The following is a 15,481-nucleotide window of genomic DNA, read 5'->3' as shown; positions in this document are numbered from 1 at the left end:
AAAAAAAAAAAAAGAAAAAAAAAAAAAAAGAAAAAAACAACCTGGAGGACAGTTGAGTGATATGCCATCAAAATCATCTACCTCTTTAGTAATTGTTTGTATATGACCTCCCCATATACATCCATAGGACTAAGCAATAAGTACAGTGACTTTACCCCCAACTATTCTATCTGTAAAATGTTACATAATAGTTCTAAATAATAGTTTAAAACAATAAAAAAAAGAAAAAGAAAAAACTCTCAATGTTTCCAAATAGCTAAATATTTCCACTCCAGTCAAAGCTATACCTACCCTTACTTTTGTCCAGCCATATTTTTGTACATTGTGGAAGTGAAGTGAAACACAGGATCAATGTTACCCTTGATTATAACCCTTGATTGTCAAAACAAATTCATTAAATATTAGAGAGATATAAAGTTCATTTTACATATAAGGAAACTGAGATCAGAATACGTAGGAATAATGTTCTTAAATGTAAGACTGATTTCTTCACACATTTTCTAAGGTCACATAAATAGATGAGGTAACATGGAAAGAGTTCAATGCAGAAGAGTTGCACTTAAATCTATTGTCAAATAGAGGTGTTTATGTTCAATAATTTTAGACTTGGCACTGAATGACAGCTTAACACAGGAATACGTTAAAATCTTACATAGTTATATTATAAGGACATGACTTCATATTTTAATAAAAGCTGTATATACTATTTATTATATTGACAAACTATCCAACAATGCCTCACTTAAGGCACTTGGAAAATGCTGTAAGTGTTCAAATAGATGAACGATACAAACTCTGCACATCCACTTCTATACCTCAGCATACTTCACTCTTTTACACAAGGGAAATTTCCAATTTATTTTCACTGATTTTGCTTCTCCTCAATAACACTAACAACTTACCCTTCCATTGTCTCATAACCCATTGGGTCAGTCCAGCTGTGAGCGTGCAATTGGCACTACAATTCTTTTTTTTTTTTTTTTTTTTTCAGGTGGAGTCTCGCTCTGTCGCTCGGGCTGGAGTGCAGTGGCCGGATCTCAGCTCACTGCAAGCTCCGCCTCCCAGGTTCCCACCATTCTCCTGCCTCAGCCTCCTGAGTAGCTGGGACTACAGGTGCCCGCCATCTCGCCCGGCTAGTTTTTTTTTTTCCTTTTTGTAGAGACAGGGTTTCACCATGTTAGCCAGGATGGTCTCGATCTCCTGACCTCGTGATCCGCCCGTCTCGGCCTCCCAAAGTGCTGGGATTACAGGCTTGAGCCACCGCGCCCGGCCCGGCACTACAATTCTTAAAAACCTCTTTCCCTGTGAATATTTGATGATGGCCGAAGGCCATCCTTCTTCCTGAGGAGCCACTGACAGAGACACTGTTGAAAGCTTGAGGAAATTTTTGTGAATTTTGTCAGAAAAGAAGAAAGAAAGGTAGCATTTCTTATTTGCCTTGTACACTGCTTTCTGTAACCAGGCAGAGATTGCAGTTCTTTTTAAGAAGGTCCATAGAAAACTCCAGTCTGGCTTTTTAAGCAGCTCCATTCAATGCTGCTTAGAGATTTCAGGAGGTATGTCACTGTTTCCATTCTAAATCCTGATTTGGGTGGGTTCGAAGCTTAGGTATTAAACCTAGCATAGTAACTGTTACTTCGGGAGTGAATTATTTTTCCAATCTGATGAAAATTCCAACTATGCTAAATTGGAACAAAGAAAATCCCAAATGGCTTAGTTTCAATGTTTTATTTTTAATTTTAAAACATTATTATTATGAAAGGAGTCAAAACGGCTTTTGGGCAGATACATTTGTTAGAAAAGTGCAAAAGCTCTTTCAGGCGAATTTTCTACTCTCCACTCTGTCTACTGTGGCTCAAAGCAAAAGTATTAATTCACAACTGCTTTCACAGCATGCCTAAAAAGTTGATGGCATTACTGGATTTACTTGGTGGGACACTAATTTCTTGTCCCAGGCTGAATGTAACTTACAATTCTCAGACACAGTTCAGGCATTGTCATAATCATAGTACATCGTGGAAGTGAAGTGAAGCACAGGATAAATGCTGCTGAAGCTATTTGAATCTATTTATAAAAGATCTAGGGAGAATCAGTCATTTCCATTAACAAAACTATTCCTAGGATAACATAATGATCCTTCTATCCTCAAAATATAGTGAAAAATGTTTCCAGCCCCTATTTCTCTGACTGTGATTTAAAATCAATACCATGCTTGCACTGTGCATTCAGTGGTTACAATAATGTCAGCAGAGAGGAGTATGTGAGAAAATGTCACTTTCAGAACCATTTTGCTTCTCTGAATTCACTGGGCCTTCATTGTCACACTGCATTCATTCTTTCTTATCTCAGTAATAATCCTTGAACTCATTCTACAATATTTCTTGGGAAATAAAACTCTTCATTCTTTCTAGTTTGGGTATAAAAGTGTTTATTTCATAATTCAAAAGAAATAAGGACGCTTCATGTTATGCAAACAGTTAAGTCTAGTACAAAAACCTAAGAGAAAGAATGGTTTATAATTGTGTACATATTTTCAAGGATCATGTGAACTAAAGGAATGACTTTCCCATAGAAATGCAGCTTTCTGTAAAGATTCTCTCAAATTCCAAACCCAAAGTCTTGACATTTCCAGGATTTAAGTCCTATGTCCATGTGACACAAAGCAAAATAGAATGACCAACTGTTCTCATCTGCCCAGGACTGCCGAGTTTAGCATAGAAAATTCAGGACTGTTGTTGGTACTCCTTAAAACATATTGTCGGCTGGGTGCAGTGGCTCATGCCTGTAATCCCAGTAGTTTGGGAGGTTGAGGCGGGCAGATCACCCGAGGTCAGGAGTTCGAGACCAGCCTGGCCAACATGGTGAAACCCGGTCTCTACCAAAAATACAAAAATTAGTCGGGCGTCCTGGTGGGTGCCTGTAATACCAGCTCAGTAGGGAATCTCAGGACAGTTGGGAAATATGTATCAATAGACTTAAAAATGTTCATACTCTCTGATCCAATCATTCCACTTCTAGGATTTTATTCTAAGGGAGAAAAGCTAAACACGCATGAAATGATTCATGCAAAATGTTGTTTATTGCAGCTCTATTTACAATACCAAAGAATGGAAATGTCTAAATGTTCAACAAAAGGGGAAAGGTTAAATCAAAAATGTAATCATGTTCCATAATATTATATAGAAGGTCTTCCGTCAAGTTTTAAAAATTAATGATAAGTGGAAATGCTCAAAAAGGCATGACAGAAAACCATATACACACGACTATTCTGTTTTGGGGAGATCAATAACCAGATGGAGACATAGATATCACTGAGCTATCTACAGTGGTTATTGCTTATTGATGAGATTATGGGTGATTTTCATTCTAGTTTTTATTCATTTTCGCAGTTTCCCAATGTTCCACAATCAATTTCTATCATTTTTATTTAAAAAAATATGAACAGACATTTCTCAAAAGAAGACATTCATACAGCCAACAGACACATGAAAAAATGCTCATCATCACTTGCCATCAGAGAAATGCAAATCCAAACCACAATGAGATACCATCTCACACCAGTTAGAATGGTGATCATTAAAAAGTCAGGAAACAACAGGTGCTGGAGAGGATGTGGAGCAATAGGAACACTTTTACACTGCTGGTGGGATTGTAAACTAGTTCAACCATTATGGAAAACAGTATGGCAATTCCTCAAGGATCTAGAACTAGATGTACCATATGACCCAGCCATCCCACTACTGGGTATATACCCAAAGGATTATAAATCATGCTGCTATAAAGACACGTGCACACGTATGTTTATTGCGGCACTATTCACAATAGCAAAGACTTGGAATCAACCCAAATGTCCATCAGTGACAGACTGGATTAAGAAAATGTGGCACATATACACCATGGAATACTATGCAGCCATAAAAAAGGATGAGTTTGTGTCCTTTGTAGGGACATGGATGCAGCTGGAAACCATCATTCTTAGCAAACTATCACAAGAACAGAAAACCAAACATCGCATGTTCTCACTCATAGGTGGGAACTGAACAATGAGATCACTTGGACTCGGGAAGGGGAACATCACACATCGGGGCCTATCATGGGGAGGGGGGAGGGATTGCATTGGGAGTTATACCTGATATAAATGATGAATTGATGGGCGCTGATGAGATGATGGGTGCAGCACACCAACATGGCACAAGTATACATATGTAACAAACCTGCACGTTATGCACATGTACCCTAGAGCTTAAAGTATCATAAAAAAAAAAATCTCTAAAGAAACTGATGAATAGGATTTAATAGGCATTGTATTTCATGACAATTAGAGCTTAAATTGTAATTGCATGTATAAATGAATAAAATACAATAATATATCAAAAAAAAGTTACAGAAAATGTCTTTCAAAGGGCCGACCTTAAAACTAAACAAGCAAAATCACGAAAACAGCTATCCAATATTCGAGAAACGTGTTTCTGTGTCTTAAGAATCATGTCGTTTCAAATAACCTGACATTTAGATTGACAGTTCTTCCCTCAAATTTTCCAAGCTAACATTTGGCCTCAGAAAATTGTTCTATACATTACTCTCAAGAGCTTCATACTCTGCTTCTTGCATTCTGCCCCTACCTACATGGTTTTTTGCTTTAATACAATACACTGGAATCAACCAGATTGCTCAGTGTGAGGCTTTGCCCTACATAGGATCATGCTAAATAATGGAAATATGTAGTTTTTAGTAATAGCAGGCAAAATGTAAAATGGATTACTCAGATAGTTATCAATGTCACCTGACCTCATCTAAATATATGAATTTACTTCAAATGAGCTCCATGGTAGCATTTGGGACATTGCATGTTTTGACAAAATTGCAGTTATTCTGAGAACAGATTTTTGTTTTTTGATATTGCTGGTTCTCTTTCCAGCTTATAAAGCACAGAGATGCATCAGAGGTTAAGCTTTTGAATAATTATAAAGCATAACAACAAAAACAAGAGTGAAAGATTTTTTAAATGGTTTGAGGATTTTTAAGTCTTATTAAGCCAATGATTGTGTTCAATTCTGGCAAAGAAGAGTAAAGACTGGGGTTAGTTCTCATTTTACCAAAAATGAACAAGTCTTCCTGCTCCTCAGTTTCTTTATAAAATAGTCCTTGCTGATCCAAAACACTTTTTAAAGATCTAATCTAGGTTACTTTTTATGTAGACTATTTTTAATACTAGTAACTCTCATTCATTGGGCACCAACTGAGAGCCAACTACCATGCTAGTAGCATGGTATAGTACTCGTTATAATTTTCTAATTAATATGTATATATGGTGTTTTAAACTGTATTTTTGAATATATGGGTATACACACACATACAGTACACACATATACATAGACACACATATAGGCATACATGTGTATGATAACTTTTTTCTTGTTCCTCTAAAATCGCAGCCAGCAAACTTCCCTGTGAAAGACCAAATACTACATTTTCAGCTTTGTGGGCTAGATGGTCTCTGTCACAACTATTCAACTCTACCCTTGCAGTACTAAAGCAAGTATGGACAATATGTAAATGAATGGGTATATTTGTGTGCTGACAATACTTTATTTGTAAAAACAAGCATTTGCAATTTGCAAACTCCTGGTCTATACCAAATAGAACTTTAATATTGTCCTGGCCACGGTGGCTAATGCTATTATATTATACCTTGGGGGTAAGATTGTTATAGAACTGAACATTTTCTAAATATATCAGAATGAATTTAAATTGAATATGATTTTAAAATTCACCCTCCTCATATTATGTTCCCCTCCTGACCCTTTTGTTGGACTCCATGTGCTCATGTTATGTTGTTGTTCTCTGACATTTATGAACTCCCACCCTGACCAGGGGTCAACAGGTCAAATGTAATGACTTGAGAAATCAAAAGTTCCACTTTTCATTCACTTACTACATTTTTGTGTCTCAACTTTTTTTTTTTTTTTTTTTTTTTAAGGTGTGCACTTTTATTCAACTGGTCTCAAGTCAGTGTACAGGTAAGCCCTGGCTGCCTCCACCCACTCCCAGGGAGACCAAAAGCCTTCAGACATCTCAAGTTGGGGGACAAAAAAGGGGGGGCATGAAGGCTCATCATTCAAAATAAAACAAAATAAAAAAGTATTAAGGCGAAGATTAAAAAAATTTTGCATTACATAATTTACACGAAAGCAATGCTATCACCTCCCCTGTGTGGACTCGGGAGAGGACTGAGCCATTCTCCTTAGAGAGAAGTGGGGTAGCTTTTAGGAGGGCGAGGGACTTCCTGTAACAATGCATCTCATATTTGGAATGACTATTAAAAAAAAGAACAATGTACAATCAAAGTCCTCGGCCACATTGTAGAACTTTGGGGGATGCTCGCTCCAACCGACTGCTGTCACCTTCACCGTTCCAGTTTTTAAATCCTGAGTCAAGCCAAACAAAACAAAACAAAACAAAACAAAACAAAAAAACAAATAAAGCCATGCCAATCTCATCTTGTTTTCTGCGCAAGTTAGGTTTTGTCAAGAAAGGGTGTAACGCAACTAAGTCACAGTCCGCCTAGAAGCATTTGCGGTGGAGGATGGAGGGGCCAGACTCGTCATACTCCTGCTTGCTGATCCACATCTGCTGGAAGGTGGACAGCGAGGTCAGGATGGAGCCGCCGATCCACACAGAGTACTTGCGCTCAGGAGGAGCAATGATCTTGATCTTCATCGTGCTGGGCGCCAGGGCAGTAATCTCCTTCTGCATCCTGTCGGCAATGCCAGGGTACATGGTGGTGCCACCAGACAGCACTGTGTTGGCGTACAGGTCTTTACGGATGTCCACGTCACACTTCATGATGGAGTTGAAGGTAGTTTCATGGATGCCACAGGACTCCATGCCCAGAAAGGAAGGCTGGAAGAGAGCCTCAGGGCAGCAGAACCGCTCGTTGCCAATGGTGATGACCTGGCCATCGGGCAGCTCGTAGCTCTTCTCCAGGGAGGAGCTGGAAGCCGCCGTGGCCATCTCCTGCTCGAAGTCCAGGGGGGCCAGCCAGGTCCAGACGCAGGATGGCGTGGGGGAGGGCATACCCCTCGTAGATGGGCACAGTGTGGGTGACCCCGTCACCGGAGTCCATCACGATGCCAGTGGTACAGCCAGAGGCGTACAGGGACAGCACAGCCTGGATGGCCACGTACATGGCTGGGGTGTTGAAGGTCTCAAACATGATCTGAGTCATCTTCTCGCGGTTGGCCTTGGGGTTCAGGGGGGCCTCGGTCAGCAGCACGGGGTGCTCCTCAGGAGCCACACGCAGCTCATTGTAGAAGGTGTGGTGCCAGATCTTCTCCATATCGTCACAGTTGGTGACGATGCCGTGCTCGATGGGGTACTTCAGGGTGAGGATGCCTCTCTTGCTCTGGGCCTCGTCGCCCACATATGAATCCTTCTGACCCATGCCCACCATCACGCCCTGGTGCCTGGGGCGCCCCACGATGGAGGGGAAGACGGCCCGGGGGGCATCGTCGCCCGCGAAGCCGGCTTTGCACATGCCGGAACCGTTGTCGACAACGAGCGCGGCGATATCATCATCCATGGTGAGCTGGCGGCGGGTGTGAACGGGCGGCGGAGCGGCGAAGGCGAGGCTCTGTGCTCGCGGGGCGGACACGGTCTCGGCGGTGTGTCTCAACTTCTTATATTCTAGTTGCTAACTTGCAAGCATGCACTTTATGCTTAAGCTGCCAGATGAGCCCTCAAAATATTCAGTCAGCACCACCTATATCTAATCATCCAGAAAGTGAGGAAGCTTGCTGCAAACATCTGTTTCATATATTTTATTTTTAAAATTCAAAACTATACCTTCATTCATCATGCTTGGGCAGGTTTTTATATGATTTAGACATGGTGAATGAATGAAGATTCAAATGTACTACTACTGAGATGTCAGAGGGAAATAAATCAATTCTTGAATTGCCTTCTTTTGTATTTCAAATAAATAGGTTGATTATTTGCAGATTATAAAGGACACAAATCACCACTATCAAAAGAAATGTTCACATTCCAAAATCATAAAGTTCAGAATTCTCATAATTCACCAGCAAAGTAGAAAGCACAGTTAACTCTTTCATATGAGATCATTCCCAGTTCAAGTTACACAGCGCAAGGAGAGAAGCTCACTGTATTAATTTGCTAACTGTTCTTACCTCCCACCAATCTCAGCCAGTGCCATTCTTTCACCAAGCCAGCTCTATATAAATGTTAGCACATATACAGCACAGCCAATTTTTGTGCTAAGCACTTCACATGATTTATTTCATGTGATCCTAAAGAACCCTCTAACGTAGGCACTATTATTGTTCCCAATTTGCAGATAATGGAAGTGAGACTCAGGGCAGTTAAATATCTTCCCTAAAACTAGAAAGAGACAGTTCCTGAATGTGAATGCAGGCTGTTGTATTCTAAAGCCTATTTTATATGAATCCCCTTTCCTACATTGCTCCACAATGATATGGGCCCAGCCTCTTTTAATAGTTTCCTGGCTCAAGTCCAGTCCATCAAGCTTGTAAACAATCTCTAATTATAAACATTAAAACTAGCCAGTGTTTCAACTTCAGTTGTTCTGCTCCACTAATTTTCCTTGAAGGAGCAAAGGGCTCAGATGACCAATAGCATATTTGTTTCGGGGAAGATATTTGGGTTTTCGAAGCAAAATTTATGAAATATCCCATATGATGGCTCAGTAAACAGAAGCAGAAAGATGGATGGATGGATAGACAGATAGATGATAGATAGACAGATAGATGACAGATAATCACTGGATATTTTACCGTATGATAATTTAAATAATGTTTGAGTACTTTTGATTTTCTAATTAGAAATCCTGTATACTTCCTTTGCCTGAAGAATAAGATGCTGTCACTCTAATGCTGTCATCTCACTTCAGAGTATCTGGACATATGCAGTGACCTCCTCTTTTTCTTACTTTTCTGTTAGAATTTGGTCCATACAGGCAAAAATCTAACAGCATGTGATTCTAACTTGCTGCAGAACCTGTCACCCCCCATCACTTTGTGATTTAGTGTAACCTGAATAGGGACTGCTTTCCTATTTCGTTGAGGAGCAAATACAACATGACTCAGAGCCAGGAGGTCAGAATTAAGGCCCTGATTAAGGCAGATTGGAAAAAAACGGAAACGTTTTTCTGTAACTGAATATCATAATTAAGCACAGACAAAGCATTGAACTGTCTCAGTGTCATGATGATTTGAAAACAAAAGTGACAAACGCAGTCTTAATCAAGATAAGGCCAAATGTATAATATGGAAGGAAGTGTTTGAACATGGGAGTTTCTGGTATAAGTGCAAGTAAAATGATAACCTGATGCCAAGATGGAAAGCAATCAGGAAGTTTCAAATATTAACCTATCTCTTTGACTCCTACACTCACTGTGACAGTTACAAAACGTAATCATCACTACAATCAACATGAAAAGCCCATCTATGAGAGCATGAACTCAATCAGCATGTTGATGCCTTCATCCAACTTATTCAGAATCCTTAAAGATGTTATAAGGAAGAGTCCTGTTATTTACTTCATTGTAATCCTTTGTATATTTCTCTTAGTCTTCATAATAGATTATGAGCTTCCAGAGGGCAGGGGTTATGTGTGTTATTTCTCTTGTATTCTTTAATAGTACAGTTGAATTGAACAGCCTCTCAACAAGAAAGAAGGGGAACACCTTTAATCATAAGTCACCACTTTTCAGCACTTTATACATCCCCTTTTAACAATGGTTAACTGTTCCTTCAACAATGTATAATCAACATCCAAACACTGAATGGATTCTGTAATAAGACTCTATCCTCCTGGTGTAGGGAAAAGGAATAGTGGGAGGGGCCACACAGGAAGAAGAGGTGAAAGGTGACTCTTTCCATTAGTTGAGATTAAGAAAGGTCAGATGTTTGGATCCCAAGAAGGAGCCCATAGATAGTCTCTGGATCCTCAAAGCAAATAAATTTCCTGCCCTCTTCATGCCTTCCTGATGGTCTTTGCTACAGGGACATGTATTGACAGGAAGAAAACAGTTATCAGCTCATGTTTCCCAGAGGAAAAAAAAAAAAAAAAAAGACTTTAAAAATACGTTGAAAGCCAAATCAATCCTCCAAAGTTTCTTAGGATTCTAAGAAGCCTAACACAATTATTGGTACTTACTGTTGAATTAATGCTTGTTAGAGCTTGCTTATTAGATTAATAGAGATAAAAAGTGTTACATAGCATGGTTACTTGTGTTTATTGCATATTGTATGTGGCATAATGGCATCTATTGTATAATCAATGTGTATTGTATCTTAATGCTCTTTTAATAGGATTTGGAAAATAGTTTTACTAGGTTCAGTGATTTGGAAGCTTATAGTTATTACTTCCTCTTTTGTGGTCTACTCTTGATCATAGCCATGATTGATTGGATGGGAAGCTCTTGATCAAACCCCCACTTATCGCCTTGCTCCCTCAAGCGCAAAAGAATTTGCCTAAACATTGGGAGGTTCTGGAGTTCGTATTCTGCACACCTTAGTTAGACATGTGTACTAAGATCGAGAGCCAATTATGTATTCAGAAGGAATGGGAGAGATGTCTGAAAGGCTAAGCAATAGGCCAGGTAGCAGTGGCTTCCATGGAATGTAGAACTAAACTGAAGGAACACAGACTCATGGCCTATTTTTGTCAGTGGTTATGGAAAACTTTTCAGTTCAGGACATTGGATAGAGTCTCAGCATCAACAACATATCCCAGTCACAATTAATGGTGACAAGCTGTGCCTTCTGCCACTTGGTAAAGTGCAGGATACACATCGTACCTACAGGAGATTAAAACAGAGACATCATTGTCTTCCCCCAAAAGATACAATATTAATGTTTTACAAACCAAAGTTATCAGAAACGCTATTACATGAAAAATGTGTCAGAATGGGTTTAATGAGATAAATGAAAATGTGCAAAAGCATATACGACCAGATGCATATGTTATAGAATCAGCTGTCCCATATTATCAGGAGGTTGCCCCAAAAGTCCATTTATGATACTGCCTCAAAAGTTTCCTCCAGGGGTATATAATTGCACTTAAAATTTACTCCACAGCTTATATTTTTCTCAGCAAAAACACAAATTCATAAATAGCTGCAAAACTATCAGAGCAGTTACAATTCATGGATTCTTTTGAAGAATTTAAACTAGTATTATCAATCCCAGAGGCGGCTATTTTTGCAAAACAAGAAATAAAAAACATCTATCATGACTTCCAGAAAAAAAGTAGATTATGCATAGTATAAAAATGTGGACTTGAGTGATTCCGGTATGGTTTCATTTCATTTAATCCTATTTCCTCCCCTACAGACAAACAGCTATGTCATCATAACATCCCCAAGGTCTTAAAGCTTAAAAAGAAGTGAGCCTTATAAATGGCTGCTCAAGTTCTCCCTACCTCACCCTCCACATTTATGCAGAGGGGCATGATGTGTCCTGGGAAGGGAGGAATATAAGCTGCAACGTGACTCTGGGAGAAAAGATTCAGTTTTAATGTTGCAAAAGTGTACGGTTTTAAGAAATGTAGTTGATGTCTAAAAACCCTTTGCTCAATGAAGAAATCATTGAGAAGTTTCTGGCAGCGTGTCAAATATTGCATATAAGAAGACAATTAAAATAGTACAACGAAAAAGCTATAATTAGAAACATATCTATGTAAGTAACATAATATTTTTCTTCCATGAAGTTAAAATAAAAACACGAATTTCTGCCAGCTTTCATTAGGGGTCTTCATTGAGGAGATGGTTTCTGCTGCCACAAAGGTTAAATCAAAAAACAGCAAATGTCCCCAAAGTGATATGTTCTTACGTCACTACTTAAATTTTCACATAACATAATTAAATCAGGGACATGCTGTGGCTCATTCAATACTAGTGTGAACATGACATTCTCTCACTTGAAATCCATTTTTAAAAAAAGTGGGATGCTATTCAGGACTAGAACTAGATGGATAAACTCCATAGTTGGGATTATTAACAAGTTGTTTGATTCCCCGGTGGTTTGTCTAAATTGCCCACTTCTCCTCCCTTCTCTTCCTTCCTTCTACAGACATTAAGAGAGCTCATCCTGGGTTCAAGACATCCTGGTGAGTACTGGATACAAAGGTAGGTGGAAAGCCTAGCAGCAAATAAAAGACAACAACTCACAAAGTTCATATTATAACTTGTTTGCTCTGTTGTCAAAGGTAGAGTCGATTATTAGCAGGGAAAACAGGATGGTATTCCTGGCAGTGGGAATAGTACATGTACTATAGTCTGAATGTTTACATTCCCCCAAATTCATATATTGAAATCCTCACCCTCAATACTATGGTATTAGAAGATGTTGCCCTTGGGAGGTCATTAGGTCATGAGGGCTCCTCCTTCATGAATGGGATTGGTACCCTGATAAAAGAGGCTTCAGAGAGCTGCCTTGCTTTTCTGCATTTTCTGTCACATTAGGATTGCCACAAGAAGATACTAAGAATGTAAGAGGACATCACTAGACATCAAATCTGCTGGTGCTGTGATCTTAGACTTCTCAGCCTCCAGAACTGTGAGAAATAAATTTCTAATGTTTATAAGCCTTCTAGTTTATGGTACTTTGTTACAGCAGCCCCAATTGAAATAAGACAACATGCACGGAGAGTGAACAAATAAATCATGTCAGGGAGAGCAGGCAAATTAACTAGGCAGAATCCATGAGGCCTCATTAAGAAATGGTGATGGGTGTCAATACCACCATTTTTAAAGCACCTGCTATTTGGCTACCCAAACAACATAGGCTTTCTAATCAGAAACTCCTCATGTCCACTGACATGCCCACACAATCACAATAGGCATATTTATCCAGAGAACAAGCCCTGTCTACTAGAGGTTGCTTAGCACATTCTTATCCTGTAATGTGCTTTCTCCTACAGAAAGGCCAGTCTGGCCCTGTGTTCTCTTTCATGGTGATTAGGGCATCATAAGATTGTGCATAACTGTTTATAAATCTGGAAATCCCGAATGCTCTAGAAGTACCACAGGCACCTCATTCCCAAAGCAACTCCCTCATTTAGAAAACACAACTATTGCACAGAGGGAATAATCTAGCTCTCACATACATCATAATGAAGCTAATGAACTAGCTAGAGAACTTTGTTGTTGGTTTTCACCCTGTCCATAGCAGTCCACATCTAGCATTTCAAACTGGCTACAAAAGTAAACAAAGACAAAAACCTCACCAAAAATGTTGGTGATACTAGCAATCCTCTGGAGAAACTAGCTATTTCCTTGAAATATTCAAAAATGTTGTTAGCACAGAATTATTACTTATGGGATTTAAACAGAGTATCTTTATGTGGTTTCAATTATAGTCAGCAAACACTGGAGAATTTGGAAATAAGTATAAATTGTTATACTCAGCTCACAGAATGAAAATAAACCACTCTAAATGCTTGTTATCAAAAGACAAGTCAAGAATATGCCTGTTGATTGAGGCAGAATGATATATAGATATCTATAGCTTCAAGTTGCTCATGGTCTCTCACGGAGACAAGATATGGCCATTAAGAATGACAATGCAAGGCAACTTGTGCCATGTGACCCAAAAGTGGATGCTAGTAACAAGAAAAATAGCTACCATTTGCTGACTGCTTATTATGTGCGTGCCACTGTGCTCAGTTCTCCGGTTTCACCATCTCATTTTTTTAATCCTTGCAAGAACGATTTAACCCTATAAATATCACACTTCATTTAACACTACGAAGAACTATTATCATTCCCAGTTTACAAATGAGAAAACAGAGACGCAGAAATGTTCATTGAGTTTTCCAGGGTTACACAGGATCCAGATTTAAATCCAAATCTGACACAAGTAGAGCATGGCTAGAAGTATGAGACAGAAGTCTGGGAGAGATGGCACAGTAAGAAATGATGGGGTAAGAGAATGACTACATCTGATGACTGATAAGGCTCAAAGTTAAAGTACTGAAATGATACCTCATGCTGAGGGATGGAAGGGAAAAACAGCAATTGACAGACAGGCGGGATGAGAGCCAAGAAAATACAATGTCAAGAGTCTTCAAAAGAAGGATGGGAAAATGTCAAATGCTATTCCCCCCCAAAAATAAAACCAACAAAGATGAGGTCCCAGAAAAGACGACTGCATAGGAGTCTCTGAATAAATGTTAAGGGTGCAGGCAGCTGGGCATGGTGGCTCCGCCTGTAATCCCAGCACTCTGGGAGGCAGAGGCGGGCAAATCACCTGAGTTCGAGGAGTTCCAGACCAGCCTGGCCAACATGGAGAAACCCCGTCTCTACTAAAAATACAAAAAATTAGTCAGACGTGATGGCAGGCACCTGCAATCCCAGCTACTCGGGAGGCTGAGGCAGGAGAATCGCTTGAACCTGGGGAACGGAGGTTGCAGTGAGCCGAGATTGCACCATTGCACTCCAGCCTGGTCAACAAGAGCGAAACTCTGTCTTAAAAAAAAAAAAAAAAAATAAATAAATAAATAAATAAATAGTACAGGCCCTCAGCATCATGGTGGAGAAAGTGCTCACAGTGTAAGGTGAGGAGGAGGCAGTGGGTGAAGAGTGGAAATGGAAATACTTTTTGCTCAAATTTCTCACCAATGTCTTAATTGTGTTCTGGTTTACTTACCATTCCTAAGCCTCAGTTTCATCATCTGTAAAAGATGCTTAATGCCAACTAACTTGCAAGTGCTGTGAAGATTTGATGGACAAAAGCATGCTACATTATGGTGCAGCACGTAGGGTCTGGGGTCAATCCAAGTGGGGCTGCAATGCCTGCTGGGCCACTTCTGACCATATGGCCTTGGAATATTCCTCAGGCACTACAGCACTCACCACAAGCTACTGTTAACCATCAATATCAAGTAACTAGCCTGACCCAAATGAGGCACTCAATACATAGCAGATGTAGGTATTATTATTATTAATGCAATTTAGAATTTGTCAATTAAAATAACTTAACTCTAAAAGTGGTAATGAAAATATGCAATGGAACAGACTAGCTGGGAACGGTGGCATGCACCTGAAGTCCCAACTACTTGGAAGGCTGAAGTGGGAGGATCTGTTGAGCCCAGGAGTCTGATGCTATAGTGAGCTATGATCACATCACTGTACTCCAGCCTGGGTGATGGAACTAGACTCTGTTTCTAAAATTAAAAGTAAAAAAAGACTATTTAGGAAGGCAACATAAATTTCACTAGTTTAAATAATAATTCTCAATCAGCAAAATGATGATATTATGAGTATTCAAACATGGAAAGCCAACACAGAAGCTATTCTGTTTAGGGCAACAGAGAAACTAATATGTATTTATAACTAAACTATGTACTGGGGTTTCCCCTTTTTAAATTCTATGAAGCACAGCTTTTACAGTCCCTCCAAAAATTAGAATAAAAATGGGAGAAAATTTTCCCAAACCTA

The 15,481-nt window shown here is 39.4% G+C and overlaps 1 protein-coding gene and 1 pseudogene across 7 annotated transcripts in view; both read right to left on the bottom strand.

Moving 5' to 3' along the window:
* AFF2 (AF4/FMR2 family member 2) overlaps window positions 1–15,481 on the bottom strand; it is a 518,440-nt gene that overhangs the window by 245,207 nt on the left and 257,752 nt on the right. The gene's annotated exons all lie outside the window — the stretch shown is intronic.
* LOC104680795 lies at window positions 5,955–7,675 on the bottom strand (annotated as a pseudogene). Its single transcript, XR_004058320.1, has one exon. The product of XR_004058320.1 is annotated as an actin, cytoplasmic 1-like (transcript).

The sequence above is a fragment of the Rhinopithecus roxellana genome, chromosome 7 (assembly GCF_007565055.1).
Source record: "Rhinopithecus roxellana isolate Shanxi Qingling chromosome 7, ASM756505v1, whole genome shotgun sequence".
Lineage (NCBI taxonomy): Eukaryota > Metazoa > Chordata > Mammalia > Primates > Cercopithecidae > Rhinopithecus > Rhinopithecus roxellana.
The sequence above is the reverse complement of the archived record's forward strand: the minus strand, read 5'-3'. Positions and strand labels throughout refer to the sequence as shown.